This window comes from Hydractinia symbiolongicarpus, chromosome 7, assembly GCF_029227915.1.
Source record: "Hydractinia symbiolongicarpus strain clone_291-10 chromosome 7, HSymV2.1, whole genome shotgun sequence".
Classification (NCBI taxonomy): Eukaryota; Metazoa; Cnidaria; class Hydrozoa; order Anthoathecata; family Hydractiniidae; genus Hydractinia; species Hydractinia symbiolongicarpus.
The window spans coordinates 24151160-24167297 of record NC_079881.1 but is presented as its reverse complement, the minus strand read 5'-3'; positions in this window follow the sequence as shown (position 1 = coordinate 24167297).

The window sequence follows — 16138 nt, the reverse complement described above, 5'->3', positions numbered from 1 at the left end:
TCGGAACAAAAATTACTAAGTACATGTTGGTACGAACATGTGACGCAACCGTTGTAACTCAAACGGATTCATGCCGCCAAGAAGTCAATGAAGTGTAGTTTTTGAGAATGTCTCTATTTCTTCAGCGTGTGCTAACGGCCAGGATTGATCCCACAGTAAAAAAAGACTTATTTAACTAATTTTTTAAATAAAGCGCTACCACAGAGACTAGTGTACTCGCTGAATTCAAGCAATCATGTCGAATTAAGAAGAATGTTATTTCTTGTAGTCGAACTGGCTCATTTATCATCTTTATAAGGTCAAAGCCCAAAATCAATTCAATTAAGTCCCACTGTCAAACGTTTCACTGTTAAAAGCGATGCAACCTAGTAATAACCGAATACTATCGCTAAATACATTTCGGTACGAATATTTGACGCAACCGTTGTAACTCAAACGGATTGATACCACCAAGAAGTCAATGAAATTTAGTTTTTGAGAATGCCTCTCTTTCTTCAGCGTGTGCTAACGGCCAGGATTGGTCCCACAGTAAAAAAAGACTTATTTATCTAAATTTTTAAATAAAGCGCTACCACAGCGCCCAGTGTAATCGCTGAGTTCCGGCAATCATGTCAAATTAAGAAGAATGTTATTTCTTGTAGTCAAACTGGCTCATTTATCACATTTATAAGGTCAAAGTACAAAATCAGTTCAATTAAGTCCCAGAGTCAATCGTTTCACTGTTAAAAGCGATGTAACTTAGTAATATCCGAAAAATATCACTGATTGATACCGCCAAGAAGTCAATGAAATGTAGTTTTGGAACCTGTTCCTATTTATTCAGCGCGTGCTAACGGTCAGGATTGGTCCCACAGTAAAAAATGACTTATTTATCTAAATTTTTAAATAAAGCTCCACCACAGCGCCCAGTATAATCGTTGAATTCCAGCAATCATGTCGAATTAAGAAGAATGTTAATTCTTGCAGTCAAACTGGCTCATTTATCAACTTTATAAGGTCAAAGCCCAAAATCAGTTCAATTAAGTCCCACAGTCCAACGTTTCACTGTTAAAAGCGATTCAACCTAGTAATATCCGAATACTATCGCTAAATAAATGTCAGCACGAATATGTGACGCAACCGTTGTAACTCAAACGGATTGATACCGCCAAGAAGTCAATGAAATGTAGTTTTTGAGAATGTCTCTCTTTCTTCAGCGTGTGCTAACGGCCACGATTGGTCTTACAGTAAAAAAAGACTTATTTATCTAAATTTTTAAATTAAGCGCTACCACAGCGCCCAGTATAATCCCTGAGTTACAGCAATCATGTCAAATTAAGAAGAATGTTTTTCCTTGGAGTCCAATTGCCTCATTTATCACATTCATAAGGTCACAGTCTAGAATCAGTTCAATTGAGGCCCTCAGTCAATCGTTTCACTGGTAAAAGCGATGCAACATAGTAATATCCGAATACTATCGCTAAATACATGTTTGTACGAATATGTGACGCAATCGTTGTAACTCAAAGGGACTGATACCGTTAGCAAGTCAGTGAAATGTAGTATTTAAAACTGTCTCCACTTCTTCAGCGCGCGTTAACGCCTAGGTTTGGTCCCACAGTAAAAAATGACTTTTTTATCTTAATTTTTAAATGAAGCACTACCACAGCGACCAGTAAAGTCTCTGAGTTCCAGCAATCATGTCAAATTAAGAAGAATGTTATTTCTTGGAGTCCAATTGTCTCATTTATCAAATTTAAAAGGTCACAGTCCAGAATCAGTTCAATTAAGTGCCAGAGTCAATCGTTTCACTGTTAAAAGCGATACAACTTAGTAATATCGAAATATAATCACTAACTACATGTTGGTACGAATATATGACGCAACCGTTGTAACTCACGCGGACTGATACCGTTAGAAAGTCATTGAAATGAAGTTTTTGAAACTGTCTCTATTTCTTCAGCGCGCGATAACGGCTACGATTGGTCCCAAAGTACAGAATGAGTTATTTATCTAAATTTTTAAATGAAGCGCTACCACAGTACCCGGTGTAATGGATGAGTTTCGGCAATCATGCCAAATTAATAAGAATGATATTTCTTGGGGTCAAGTTGACTCATTTATCACATTTATAAGGTGAAAGTCCAAAATCAGTTCAATTAAGTCCCACAGTCAATCGTTTCACTGTTAAAAGCGATGCAACATAGTAATATCGGAAAACTATCACTAAATATATGTTGGTACAAATATGTGACGCAACCGTTGGAACTCAAACGGATTGATACCACCAAGAAGTCAATGAAATTTAGTTTTTGAGAATGCCTCTCTTTCTTCAGCGTGTGCTAACGGCCAGGATAGGTCCCACAGTAAAAAAAGACTTATTTATCTAAATTTTTAAATAAAGCGCTACCACAGCGCCCAGTGTAATCGCTGAGTTCCGGCAATCATGTCAAATTAAGAAGAATGTTATTTCTTGTAGTCAAACTGGCTCATTTATCACATTTATAAGGTCAAAGTACAAAATCAGTTCAATTAAGTCCCAGAGTCAATCGTTTCACTGTTAAAAGCGATGTAACTTAGTAATATCCGAAAAATATCACTGATTGATACCGCCAAGAAGTCAATGAAATGTAGTTTTGGAACCTGTTCCTATTTATTCATCGCGTGCTAACGGTCAGGATTGGTCCCACAGTAAAAAATGACTTATTTATCTAAATTTTTAAATAAAGCTCCACCACAGCGCCCAGTATAATCGTTGAATTCCAGCAATCATGTCGAATTAAGAAGAATGTTAATTCTTGCAGTCAAACTGGCTCATTTATCTACTTTATAAGGTCAAAGCCCAAAATCAGTTCAATTAAGTCCCACAGTCCAACGTTTCACTGTTAAAAGCGATTCAACCTAGTAATATCCGAATACTATCGCTAAATAAATGTCGGCACGAATATGTGACGCAACCGTTGTAACTCAAACGGATTGATACCGCCAAGAAGTCAATGAAATGTAGTTTTTGAGAATGTCTCTCTTTCTTCAGCGTGTGCTAACGGCCACGATTGGTCCTACAGTAAAAAAAGACTTATTTATCTAAATTTTTAAATTAAGCGCTACCACAGCGCCCAGTATAATCCCTGAGTTACAGCAATTATGTCAAATTAAGAAGAATGTTTTTCCTTGGAGTCCAATTGCCTCATTTATCACATTCATAAGGTCACAGTCTAGAATCAGTTCAATTGAGGCCCTCAGTCAATCGTTTCACTGGTAAAAGCGATGCAACATAGTAATATCCGAATACTATCGCTAAATACATGTTTGTACGAATATGTGACGCAACCGTTGTAACTCAAAGGGACTGATACCGTTAGCAAGTCAGTGAAATGTAGTATTTAAAACTGTCTCCACTTCTTCAGCGCGCGTTAACGCCTAGGTTTGGTGCCACAGTAAAAAATGACTTTTTTATCTTAATTTTTAAATGAAGCACTACCACAGCGACCAGTAAAGTCTCTGAGTTCCAGCAATCATGTCAAATTAAGAAGAATGTTATTTCTTGGAGTCCAATTGTCTCATTTATCAAATTTAAAAGGTCACAGTCCAGAATCAGTTCAATTAAGTGCCAGAGTCAATCGTTTCACTGTTAAAAGCGATACAACTTAGTAATATCGAAATATAATCACTAACTACATGTTGGTACGAATATATGACGCAACCGTTGTAACTCACGCGGACTGATACCGTTAGAAAGTCATTGAAATGAAGTTTTTGAAACTGTCTCTATTTCTTCAGCGCGCGATAACGGCTACGATTGGTCCCAAAGTACAGAATGAGTTATTTATCTAAATTTTTAAATGAAGCGCTAACACAGTACCCGGTGTAATGGATGAGTTTCGGCAATCATGCCAAATTAATAAGAATGATATTTCTTGGGGTCAAGTTGACTCATTTATCACATTTATAAGGTGAAAGTCCAAAATCAGTTCAATTAAGTCCCACAGTCAATCGTTTCACTGTTAAAAGCGATGCAACATAGTAATATCGGAAAACTATCACTAAATATATGTTGGTACAAATATGTGACGCAACCGTTGTAACTCAAACGGATTGATACCGCCAAGAAGTCAATGAAATGTAGTTTTTGAGAATGTCTCTATTTCTTAAGCGCGTGCTAACGGCCAGGATTGGTCCCACAGTAAAAAAAGACTTATTTATCTAAAATTTTAAATAAAGCTCTACCAAAGCACCCGGTATAATGGATGAGTTTCGGCAATCATGCCAAATTAATAAGAATGACATTTCTTGGGGTCCAGTTGACTCACTTATCACATTTATAAGGTCACAGTCCAAAGTTACTTCAGTTAAGTCCCACTGTCAAACGTTTCACTGTTAAAAGCGATGCAACCTAGTAATAACCGAATACTATCGCTAAATACATTTCGGTACGAATATTTGACGCAACCGTTGTAACTCAAACGGATTGATACCACCAAGAAGTCAATGAAATTTAGTTTTTGAGAATGCCTCTCTTTCTTCAGCGTGTGCTAACGGCCAGGATTGGTCCCACAGTAAAAAAAGACTTATTTATCTAAATTTTTAAATAAAGCGCTACCACAGCGCCCAGTGTAATCGCTGAGTTCCGGCAATCATGTCAAATTAAGAAGAATGTTATTTCTTCTAGTCAAACTGGCTCATTTATCACATTGATAAGGTCAAAGTCCAAAATCAGTTCAATTAAGTCCCACAGTCAAACGTTTCACTGTTAAAAGCGATGCAACCTAGTAACATCCGAATACTATCGCTAAATACATGTCGGTACTAATATTTGACGCAACCGTTGTAACTCAAACGGATTGATACCACCAAGAAGTCAATGAAATTTAGTTTTTGAGAATGCCTCTCGTTCTTCAGCGTGTGCTAACGGCCAGGATTGGTCCCACAGTAAAAAAAGACTTATTTATCTAAATTTTTAAATAAAGCGCTACCACAGCGCCCAGTGTAATCGCTGAGTTCCGGCAATCATGTCAAATTAAGAAGAATGTTATTTCTTGTAGTCAAACTGGCTCATTTATCACATTTATAAGGTCAAAGTACAAAATCAGTTCAATTTAGTCCCAGAGTCAATCGTTTCACTGTTAAAAGCGATGTAACTTAGTAATATCCGAAAAATATCACTGATTGATACCGCCAAGAAGTCAATGAAATGTAGTTTTGGAAACTGTTCCTATTTCTTCAGCGCGTGCTAACGCTCAAGAGTGGTCCCACAGTAAAAAATGACTTATTTATCTAAATTTTTAAATAAAGCCCACCACAGCGCCCAGTATAATCGTTGAATTCCAGCAATCATGTCGAATTAAGAAGAATGTTAATTCTTGCAGTCAAACTGGCTCATTTATTAACTTTATAAGGTCAAAGCCCAAAATAAGTTCAATTAAGTCCCACAGTCAAACGTTTCAATGTTAAAAGCGATTGAACCTAGTAATATCCGAATACTATCGCTAAATACATGTCGGTACGAATATGTGACGCAACCGTTGTAACTCAAACGGATTGATACCGCCAAGAAGTCAATGAAATGTAGTTTTTGAGAATGTCTCTCTTTCTTCAGCGTGTGCTAACGGCCACGATTGGTCCTACAGTAAAAAAAGACTTATTTATCTAAATTATTAAATTAAGCGCTACCACAGCGCTCAGAATAATCGCTGAGTTACAGCAATCATGTCAAATTAAGAAGAATGTTTTTCCTTGGAGTCCAATTGCCTCATTTATCACATTTATAAGGTCACAGTCTAGAATCAGTTCAATTAAGTCCCTCAGTCAATCGTTTCACTGGTAAAAGCTATGCAACCTAGTAATCTCTGAATACTATCGCTAAATACATGTTTTTGCGAATATGTGACGCAACCGTTGTAACTCAAAGGGACTGATACCGTTAGAAAGTCAGTGATATGTAGTATTTAAAACTGTCTCCACTTCTTCAGCGCGCGCTAACGCCTAGGTTTGGTCCCACAGTAAAAAATGACTTTTTTATCTTAATTTTTAAATAAAGCACTACCACAGCGACCAGTAAAATCTCTGAGTTCCAGCAATCATGTCAAATTAAGAAGAATGTTATTTCTTGGAGTCCAATTGTCTCATTTATCAAATTTAAAAGGTCACAGTCCAGAATCAGTTCAATTAAGTGCCAGAGTCAATCGTTTCACTGTTAAAAGCGATACAACTTAGTAATATCGAAATAAAATCACTAACTACATGTTGGTACGAATATATGACGCAACCGTTGTAACTCAAACGGACTGATACCGTTAGAAAGTCATTGAAATGTAGTTTTTGAAACTGTCTCTATTTCTTCAGCGCGCGATAACGGCTACGATTGGTCCCACAGTACAGAATGAGTTATTTATCTAAATTTTTAAATGAAGCGCTACCACAGTACCCGGTGTAATGGATGAGTTTCGGCAATCATGCCAAATTAATAAGAATGATATTTCTTGGGGTCCAGTTGACTCATTTATCATATTTATAAGGTGAAAGTCCATAATCAGTTCAATTAAGTCCCACAGTCAATCGTTTCACTGTTAAAAGCGATGCAACCTAGTAATATCAAAAAACTATCACTAAATATATGTTGGTACGAATATGTGACGCAACCGTTGTAACTCAAACGGACTGACACCGTTAGAAAGACAATGAAATGTTTTTTTTGAAACTGTCTCTATTTCTTCAGCGCGATCTAACGTCTATGATTGGTCCCACAGTAAAAAATAACTTATTTATCTTAATTTTAAATAAAGCGCTACCACAGCGCCCAGTGTAATCGCTGAGTTCCAGCAATCATGTCTAATTAAGAAGAATGTTATTTCTTGTTGTCAAAATTGCTCATTTATCACATTTATAAGGTCAAAGTCCAAAGTCAGTTCAATTAAGTCCCACAGTCAAACGTTTCACTGTTAAAAGCAATGCAACCTAGCAATATCCGAATACTATTGCTAAATACATGTTGGTACGAATATGTGACGCAACCGTTGTAACTCAAACGGATTTATACCGCTACAAAGTCAATGAAATGTAGTCTTTGAAACTGTTTCTATTTATTCAGCGCGTGCTAACCGCCTGGATTGGTCCCACAGTAGAAAAAGACTTATTTATCTAACTTTTTAAATAAAGCGCTACCACAGAGCCTAATGTAATTGCTGAATTCCAGCAATCATGTCAAATTAAGAAGAATGTTATTCCTTCGAGTCCAATTGGCTCATTCATCACATTTATAAGGTCACAGTCCAGAATCAGTTCAACTAAGTCCCACAGTCAATCGTTTCACAGTTAAAAGCGATACAACTTAGTAATATCGGAAAAAATCACTAAATACATGTTGGTACGAATATGTGACGCAACCGCTGTAACTCAAACGGATTGACACCGTTAGAAAGTCAATGAAATGTAGTTTTTGAAACTGTCTCTATTTCTTCAGCGCACGATAACGGCTAGTAGTGGTCACACTACTCAAAAAGGACTTTTTTTATCTAAATTTTTATATAAAGCGCTGCCACAGCGCCAAGTCTAACTGCTGAGTTCAAGCAATCATGTCAAATTAAGAAGCATGTTATTTCTTGGAGTTCAATTGTCTCATTTATCACATTTATAAGGTCAAAGTCAAAAATCAGTTCAATTAAGTCCTACAGTCAATCGTTTCACTGTTAAAAGCGATACAACTTAGTAATATCGGAATAAAATCACTAACTACATGTTGGTACGAATATATGACGCAACCGTTGTAACTCAAACGGACTGATACCGTTAGAAAGTCATTGAAATGTAGTTTTTGAAACTGTCTCTATTTCTTCAGCGCGCGATAACGGCTGCGATTGGTCCCACAGTACAGAATGAGTTATTTATCTAAATTTTTATATGAAGCGCTACCATAGTACCCGGTGTAATGGATGAGTTTCGGCAATCATGCCAAATTAATAAGAATGTTATTTCTTACAGTCCAGTTGACTCATTTATCACATTTATAAGGTCAAAGTCCAAAATCAGTTAAATTAAATCCCACAGTCAGTCGGTTCACTGTTAAAAGCGATGCAACATAGTAATATCGGAAAACTATCACTAAATATATGTTGGTACGAATATGTGACGCAACCGTTGTAACTCAAACGGATTGATACCGCCAAGAAGTCAATGAAATGTAGTTTTTGAGAATGTCTCTCTTTCTTCAGCGTGTGCTAACGGCCACGATTGGTCCTACAGTAAAAAAAGACTTATTTATCTAAATTATTAAATTAAGCGCTACCACAGCGCTCAGAATAATCGCTGAGTTACAGCAATCATGTCAAATTAAGAAGAATGTTTTTCCTTGGAGTCCAATTGCCTCATTTATCACATTTATAAGGTCACAGTCTAGAATCAGTTCAATTAAGTCCCTCAGTCAATCGTTTCACTGGTAAAAGCTATGCAACCTAGTAATATCTGAATACTATCGCTAAATACATGTTTTTGCGAATATGTGACGCAACCGTTGTAACTCAAAGGAACTGATACCGTTAGAAAGTCAGTGATATGTAGTATTTAAAACTGTCTCCACTTCTTCAGCGCGCGCTAACGCCTAGGTTTGGTCCCACAGTAAAAAATGACTTTTTTATCTTAATTTTTAAATAAAGCACTACCACAGCGACCAGTAAAATCTCTGAGTTCCAGCAATCATGTCAAATTAAGAAGAATGTTATTTCTTGGAGTCCAATTGTCTCATTTATCAAATTTAAAAGGTCACAGTCCAGAATCAGTTCAATTAAGTGCCAGAGTCAATCGTTTCACTGTTAAAAGCGATACAACTTAGTAATATCGAAATAAAATCACTAACTACATGTTGGTACGAATATATGACGCAACCGTTGTAACTCAAACGGACTGATACCGTTAGAAAGTCATTGAAATGTAGTTTTTGAAACTGTCTCTATTTCTTCAGCGCGCGATAACGGCTACGATTGGTCCCACAGTACAGAATGAGTTATTTATCTAAATTTTTAAATGAAGCGCTACCACAGTACCCGGTGTAATGGATGAGTTTCGGCAATCATGCCAAATTAATAAGAATGATATTTCTTGGGGTCCAGTTGACTCATTTATCATATTTATAAGGTGAAAGTCCATAATCAGTTCAATTAAGTCCCACAGTCAATCGTTTCACTGTTAAAAGCGATGCAACCTAGTAATATCAAAAAACTATCACTAAATATATGTTGGTACGAATATGTGACGCAACCGTTGTAACTCAAACGGACTGACACCGTTAGAAAGACAATGAAATGTTTTTTTTGAAACTGTCTCTATTTCTTCAGCGCGATCTAACGTCTATGATTGGTCCCACAGTAAAAAATAACTTATTTATCTTAATTTTAAATAAAGCGCTACCACAGCGCCCAGTGTAATCGCTGAGTTCCAGCAATCATGTCTAATTAAGAAGAATGTTATTTCTTGTTGTCAAAATTGCTCATTTATCACATTTATAAGGTCAAAGTCCAAAGTCAGTTCAATTAAGTCCCACAGTCAAACGTTTCACTGTTAAAAGCAATGCAACCTAGCAATATCCGACTACTATTGCTAAATACATGTTGGTACGAATATGTGACGCAACCGTTGTAACTCAAACGGATTTATACCGCTACAAAGTCAATGAAATGTAGTCTTTGAAACTGTTTCTATTTATTCAGCGCGTGCTAACCGCCTGGATTGGTCCCACAGTAGAAAAAGACTTATTTATCTAACTTTTTAAATAAAGCGCTACCACAGAGCCTAATGTAATTGCTGAATTCCAGCAATCATGTCAAATTAAGAAGAATGTTATTCCTTCGAGTCCAATTGGCTCATTCATCACATTTATAAGGTCACAGTCCAGAATCAGTTCAACTAAGTCCCACAGTCAATCGTTTCACAGTTAAAAGCGATACAACTTAGTAATATCGGAAAAAATCACTAAATACATGTTGGTACGAATATGTGACGCAACCGCTGTAACTCAAACGGATTGACACCGTTAGAAAGTCAATGAAATGTAGTTTTTGAAACTGTCTCTATTTCTTCAGCGCACGATAACGGCTAGTAGTGGTCACACTACTCAAAAAGGACTTTTTTTATCTAAATTTTTATATAAAGCGCTGCCACAGCGCCAAGTCTAACTGCTGAGTTCAAGCAATCATGTCAAATTAAGAAGCATGTTATTTCTTGGAGTTCAATTGTCTCATTTATCACATTTATAAGGTCAAAGTCAAAAATCAGTTCAATTAAGTCCTACAGTCAATCGTTTCACTGTTAAAAGCGATACAACTTAGTAATATCGGAATAAAATCACTAACTACATGTTGGTACGAATATATGACGCAACCGTTGTAACTCAAACGGACTGATACCGTTAGAAAGTCATTGAAATGTAGTTTTTGAAACTGTCTCTATTTCTTCAGCGCGCGATAACGGCTGCGATTGGTCCCACAGTACAGAATGAGTTATTTATCTAAATTTTTATATGAAGCGCTACCATAGTACCCGGTGTAATGGATGAGTTTCGGCAATCATGCCAAATTAATAAGAATGTTATTTCTTACAGTCCAGTTGACTCATTTATCACATTTATAAGGTCAAAGTCCAAAATCAGTTAAATTAAATCCCACAGTCAGTCGGTTCACTGTTAAAAGCGATGCAACATAGTAATATCGGAAAACTATCACTAAATATATGTTGGTACGAATATGTGACGCAACCGTTGTAACTCAAACGGATTGATACCGGCAAGAAGTCAATGAAATGTAGTTTTTGAGAATGTCTCTATTTCTTCAGCGTGTGCTAACGGCCAGGATTGATCCCACAGTAAAAAAAGACTTATTTATCTAATTTTTCAAATAAATCGCTACCACAGAGACTAGTGTAATCGCTGAATTCCAATAATCATGTGAAATTAAGAAGAACTTTATTCCTTGGAGTCCAATTGGCTCATTTATCACAATTATAAGGTCACAGTCCAGAATCAGTTCAATTAAGTCCCACAATCAATCGTTTCACTGTTAAAAAAGATGCAACCTAGTAATATCCGAATACTATCGCTAAATACATGTTTGTACGAATATGTGACGCAACCGTTGTAACTCAAACGGATTGATACCGGCAAGAAGTCAATGAAATGTAGTTTTTGAGAATGTCTCTATTTCTTCAGCGTGTGCTAACGGCCAGGATTGATCCGACAGTAAAAAAAGACTTATTTATCTAATTTTTTAAATAAAGCGCTACCACAGAGACTAGTGTACCCGCTGAATTCCAGCAATCATGTCGAATTAAGAAGAATGTTATTTCTTGTAGTCAAACTGGGTCATTTAACATCTTTATAAAGTCAAAGCCCAAAATCAGTTCAATTAAGTCCCACAGTCAAATGTTTCACTGTTAAAAGCGATGCAACCTAGCAATATCCGCATACTATTGCTAAATACATGTCGGTACGAATATTTGACGCAACCGTTGTAACTCAAACGGATTGATACCACCAAGAAGTCAATGAAATGTAGTTTTTGAGAATGTCTCTCTTTCTTCAGCGTGTGCTAACGGCCAGGATTGGTCCTACAATAAAAAAAGACTTATTTATCTAAATTTTTAAATAAAGCGCTACCACAGCGCCCAGTATAATCGCTGAGTTACAGCAATGATGTCAAATTAAGAAGAATGTTTTTCCTTGGAGTCCAATTGCCTCATTTATCAAATTTATAAGGTCACAGTCTAGAATCAGTTCAATTGAGGCCCTCAGTCAATCGTTTCACTGTTAAAAGCGATGCAACCTAGTAATATCCGAATACTATCGCTAAATACATGTTTGCACGAATATATGACGCAACCGTTGTAACTCAAACGGACTGATACCGTAGGAAAGTCATTAAAATGTAGTTTTTGAAACTGTCTCTATTTCTTCAGCGCGCTATAACGGCTACGATTGGTCCCACAGTACAGATTGAATTATTTAACTAAATTTTTAAATGAAGCGCTACCACAGCACCCGGTGTAATGGATGAGTTTCGGCAATCATGCCAAATTAATAAGAATGATATTTCTTGGGGTCCAGTTGACTCACTTATCACATTTATAAGGTCACAGTCCAAAGTTACTTCAAATAAGTCCCAGAGTCAATCGCTGCACTGTTAATAGCGGTACAACTTAGTAATATCGGAACAAAAATTACTAAGTACATGTTGGTACGAACATGTGACGCAACCGTTGTAACTCAAACGGATTCATGCCGCCAAGAAGTCAATGAAATGTAGTTTTTGAGAATGTCTCTATTTCTTCAGCGTGTGCTAACGGCCAGGATTGATCCCGCAGTAAAAAAAGACTTATTTAACTAATTTTTTAAATAAAGCGCTACCACAGAGACTAGTGTACTCGCTGAATTCAAGCAATCATGTCGAATTAAGAAGAATGTTATTTCTTGTAGTCGAACTGGCTCATTTATCATCTTTATAAGGTCAAAGCCCAAAATCAATTCAATTAAGTCCCACAGTCAAACGTTTCACTGTTAAAAGCGATGCAACCTAGTAATATCCGAATACTATCGCTAAATACATTTCGGTACGAATATTTGACGCAACCGTTGTAACTCAAACGGATTGATACCACCAAGAATTCAATGAAATTTAGTTTTTGAGAATGCCTCTCTTTCTTCAGCGTGTGCTAACGGCCAGGATTGGTCCCACAGTAAAAAAAAGACTTATTTATCTAAATTTTTAAATAAAGCGCTACCACAGCGCCCAGTGTAATCGCTGAGTTCCGGCAATCATGTCAAATTAAGAAGAATGTTATTTCTTGTAGTCAAACTGGCTCATTTATCACATTTATAAGGTCAAAGTACAAAATCAGTTCAATTAAGTCCCAGAGTTAATCGTTTCACTGTTAAAAGCGATGTAACTTAGTAATATCTGAAAAATATCACTGATTGATACCGCCAAGAAGTCAATGAAATGTAGTTTTGGAAACTGTTCCTATTTATTCAGCGCGTGCTAACGGTCAGGATTGGTCCCACAGTAAAAAATGACTTATTTATCTAAATTTTTAAATAAAGCTCCACCACAGCGCCCAGTATAATCGTTGAATTCCAGCAATCATGTCGAATTAAGAAGAATGTTAATTCTTGCAGTCAAACTGGCTCATTTATCAACTTTATAAGGTCAAAGCCCAAAATCAGTTCAATTAAGTCCCACAGTCCAACGTTTCACTGTTAAAAGCGATTCAACCTAGTAATATCCGAATACTATCGCTAAATAAATGTCGGCACGAATATATGACGCAACCGTTGTAACTCAAACGGATTGATACCGCCAAGAAGTCAATGAAATATAGTTTTTGAGAATGTCTCTCTTTCTTCAGCGTGTGCTAACGGCCACGATTGGTCCCACAGTAAAAAAAGACTTATTTATCTAATTTTTCAAATAAAGCGCTACCACAGAGATTAGTGTACTCGCTGAATTCCAGCAATCATGTCGAATTAAGAAGAATGTTATTTCTTGTAGTCAAACTGGGTCATTTAACATCTTTATAAAGTCAAAGCCCAAAATCAGTTCAATTAAGTCCCACAGTCAAATGTTTCACTGTTAAAAGCGATGCAACCTAGTAATATCCGAATACTATTGCTAAATACATGTCGGTACGAATATTTCACGCAACCGTTGTAACTCAAACGGATTGATACCACCAAGAAGTCAATGAAATGTAGCTTTTGAGAATGTCTCTCTTTCTTCAGCGTGTGCTAACGGCCAGGATTGGTCCTACAATAAAAAAAGACTTATTTATCTAAATTTTTAAATAAAGCGCTACCACAGCGCCCAGTATAATCGCTGAGTTACAGCAATCATGTCAAATTAAGAAGAATGTTTTTCCTTGGAGTCCAATTGCCTCATTTATCAAATTTATATGGTCACAGTCTAGAATCAGTTCAATTGAGGCCCTCAGTCAATCGTTTCACTGTTAAAAGCGATGCAACCTAGTAATATCCGAATACTATCGCTAAATACATGTTTGCACGAATATATGACGCAACCGTTGTAACTCAAACGGACTGATACCGTAGGAAAGTCATTGAAATGTAGTTTTTGAAACTGTCTCTATTTCTTCAGCGCGCTATAACGGCTACGATTGGTCCCACAGTACAGATTGAATTATTTAACTAAATTTTTAAATGAAGCGCTACCACAGCACCCGGTGTAATGGATGAGTTTCGGCAATCATGCCAAGTTAATAAGAATGATATTTCTTGGGGTCCAGTTGACTCACTTATCACATTTATAAGGTCACAGTCCAAAGTTACTTCAAATAAGTCCCAGAGTCAATCGCTGCACTGTTAATAGCGGTACAACTTAGTAATATCGGAACAAAAATTACTAAGTACATGTTGGTACGAACATGTGACGCAACCGTTGTAACTCAAACGGATTCATGCCGCCAAGAAGTCAATGAAATGTAGTTTTTGAGAATGTCTCTATTTCTTCAGCGTGTGCTAACGGCCAGGATTGATCCCGCAGTAAAAAAAGACTTATTTAACTAATTTTTTAAATAAAGCGCTACCACAGAGACTAGTGTACTCGCTGAATTCAAGCAATCATGTCGAATTAAGAAGAATGTTATTTCTTGTAGTCGAACTGGCTCATTTATCATCTTTATAAGGTCAAAGCCCAAAATCAATTCAATTAAGTCCCACAGTCAAACGTTTCACTGTTAAAAGCGATGCAACCTAGTAATATCCGAATACTATCGCTAAATACATTTCGGTACGAATATTTGACGCAACCGTTGTAACTCAAACGGATTGATACCACCAAGAATTCAATGAAATTTAGTTTTTGAGAATGCCTCTTTTTCATCAGCGTGTGCTAACGGCCAGGATTGGTCCCACAGTAAAAAAAGACTTATTTATCTAAATTTTTAAATAAAGCGCTACCACAGCGCCCAGTGTAATCGCTGAGTTCCGGCAATCATGTCAAATTAAGAAGAATGTTATTTCTTGTAGTCAAACTGGCTCATTTATCACATTTATAAGGTCAAAGTACAAAATCAGTTCAATTAAGTCCCAGAGTTAATCGTTTCACTGTTAAAAGCGATGTAACTTAGTAATATCCGAAAAATATCACTGATTGATACCGCCAAGAAGTCAATGAAATGTAGTTTTGGAAACTGTTCCTATTTATTCAGCGCGTGCTAACGGTCAGGATTGGTCCCACAGTAAAAAATGACTTATTTATCTAAATTTTTAAATAAAGCTCCACCACAGCGCCCAGTATAATCGTTGAATTCCAGCAATCATGTCGAATTAAGAAGAATGTTAATTCTTGCAGTCAAACTGGCTCATTTATCAACTTTATAAGGTCAAAGCCCAAAATCAGTTCAATTGAGTCCCACAGTCCAACGTTTCACTGTTAAAAGCGATTCAACCTAGTAATATCCGAATACTATCGCTAAATAAATGTCGGCACGAATATATGACGCAACCGTTGTAACTCACACGGACTGATACCGTTAGAAAGTCATTGAAATGTAGTTTTTGAAACTGTCTCTATTTTTCAGCGCGCGATAACGGCTACGATTGGTCCCACAGTACAGAATGAGTTATTTATCTAAAATTTTAAATAAAGCTCTACCAAAGCACCCGGTATAATGGATGAGTTTCGGCAATCATGTCAAATTAAGAAGAATGTTATTTCTTCTAGTCAAACTGGCTCATTTATCACATTGATAAGGTCAAAGTCCAAAATCAGTTCAATTAAGTCCCACAGTCAAACGTTTCACTGTTAAAAGCCATGCAACCTAGTAATATCCGAATACTATCGCTAAATACATGTCGGTACGAATATGTGACGCAACCGTTGTAACTCAAACGGATTGATACCGCCAAGAAGTCAATGAAATGTAGTTTTTGAGAATGTCTCTCTTTCTTCAGCGTGTGCTAACGGCCACGATTGGTCCTACAGTAAAAAAAGACTTATTTATCTAAATTATTAAATTAAGCGCTACCACAGCGCCCAGAATAATCGCTGAGTTACAGCAATGATGTCAAATTAAGAAGAATGTTTTTCCTTGGAGTCCAATTGCCTCATTTATCACATTTATAAGGTCACAGTCTAGAATCAGTTCAATTAAGTCCCTCAGTCAA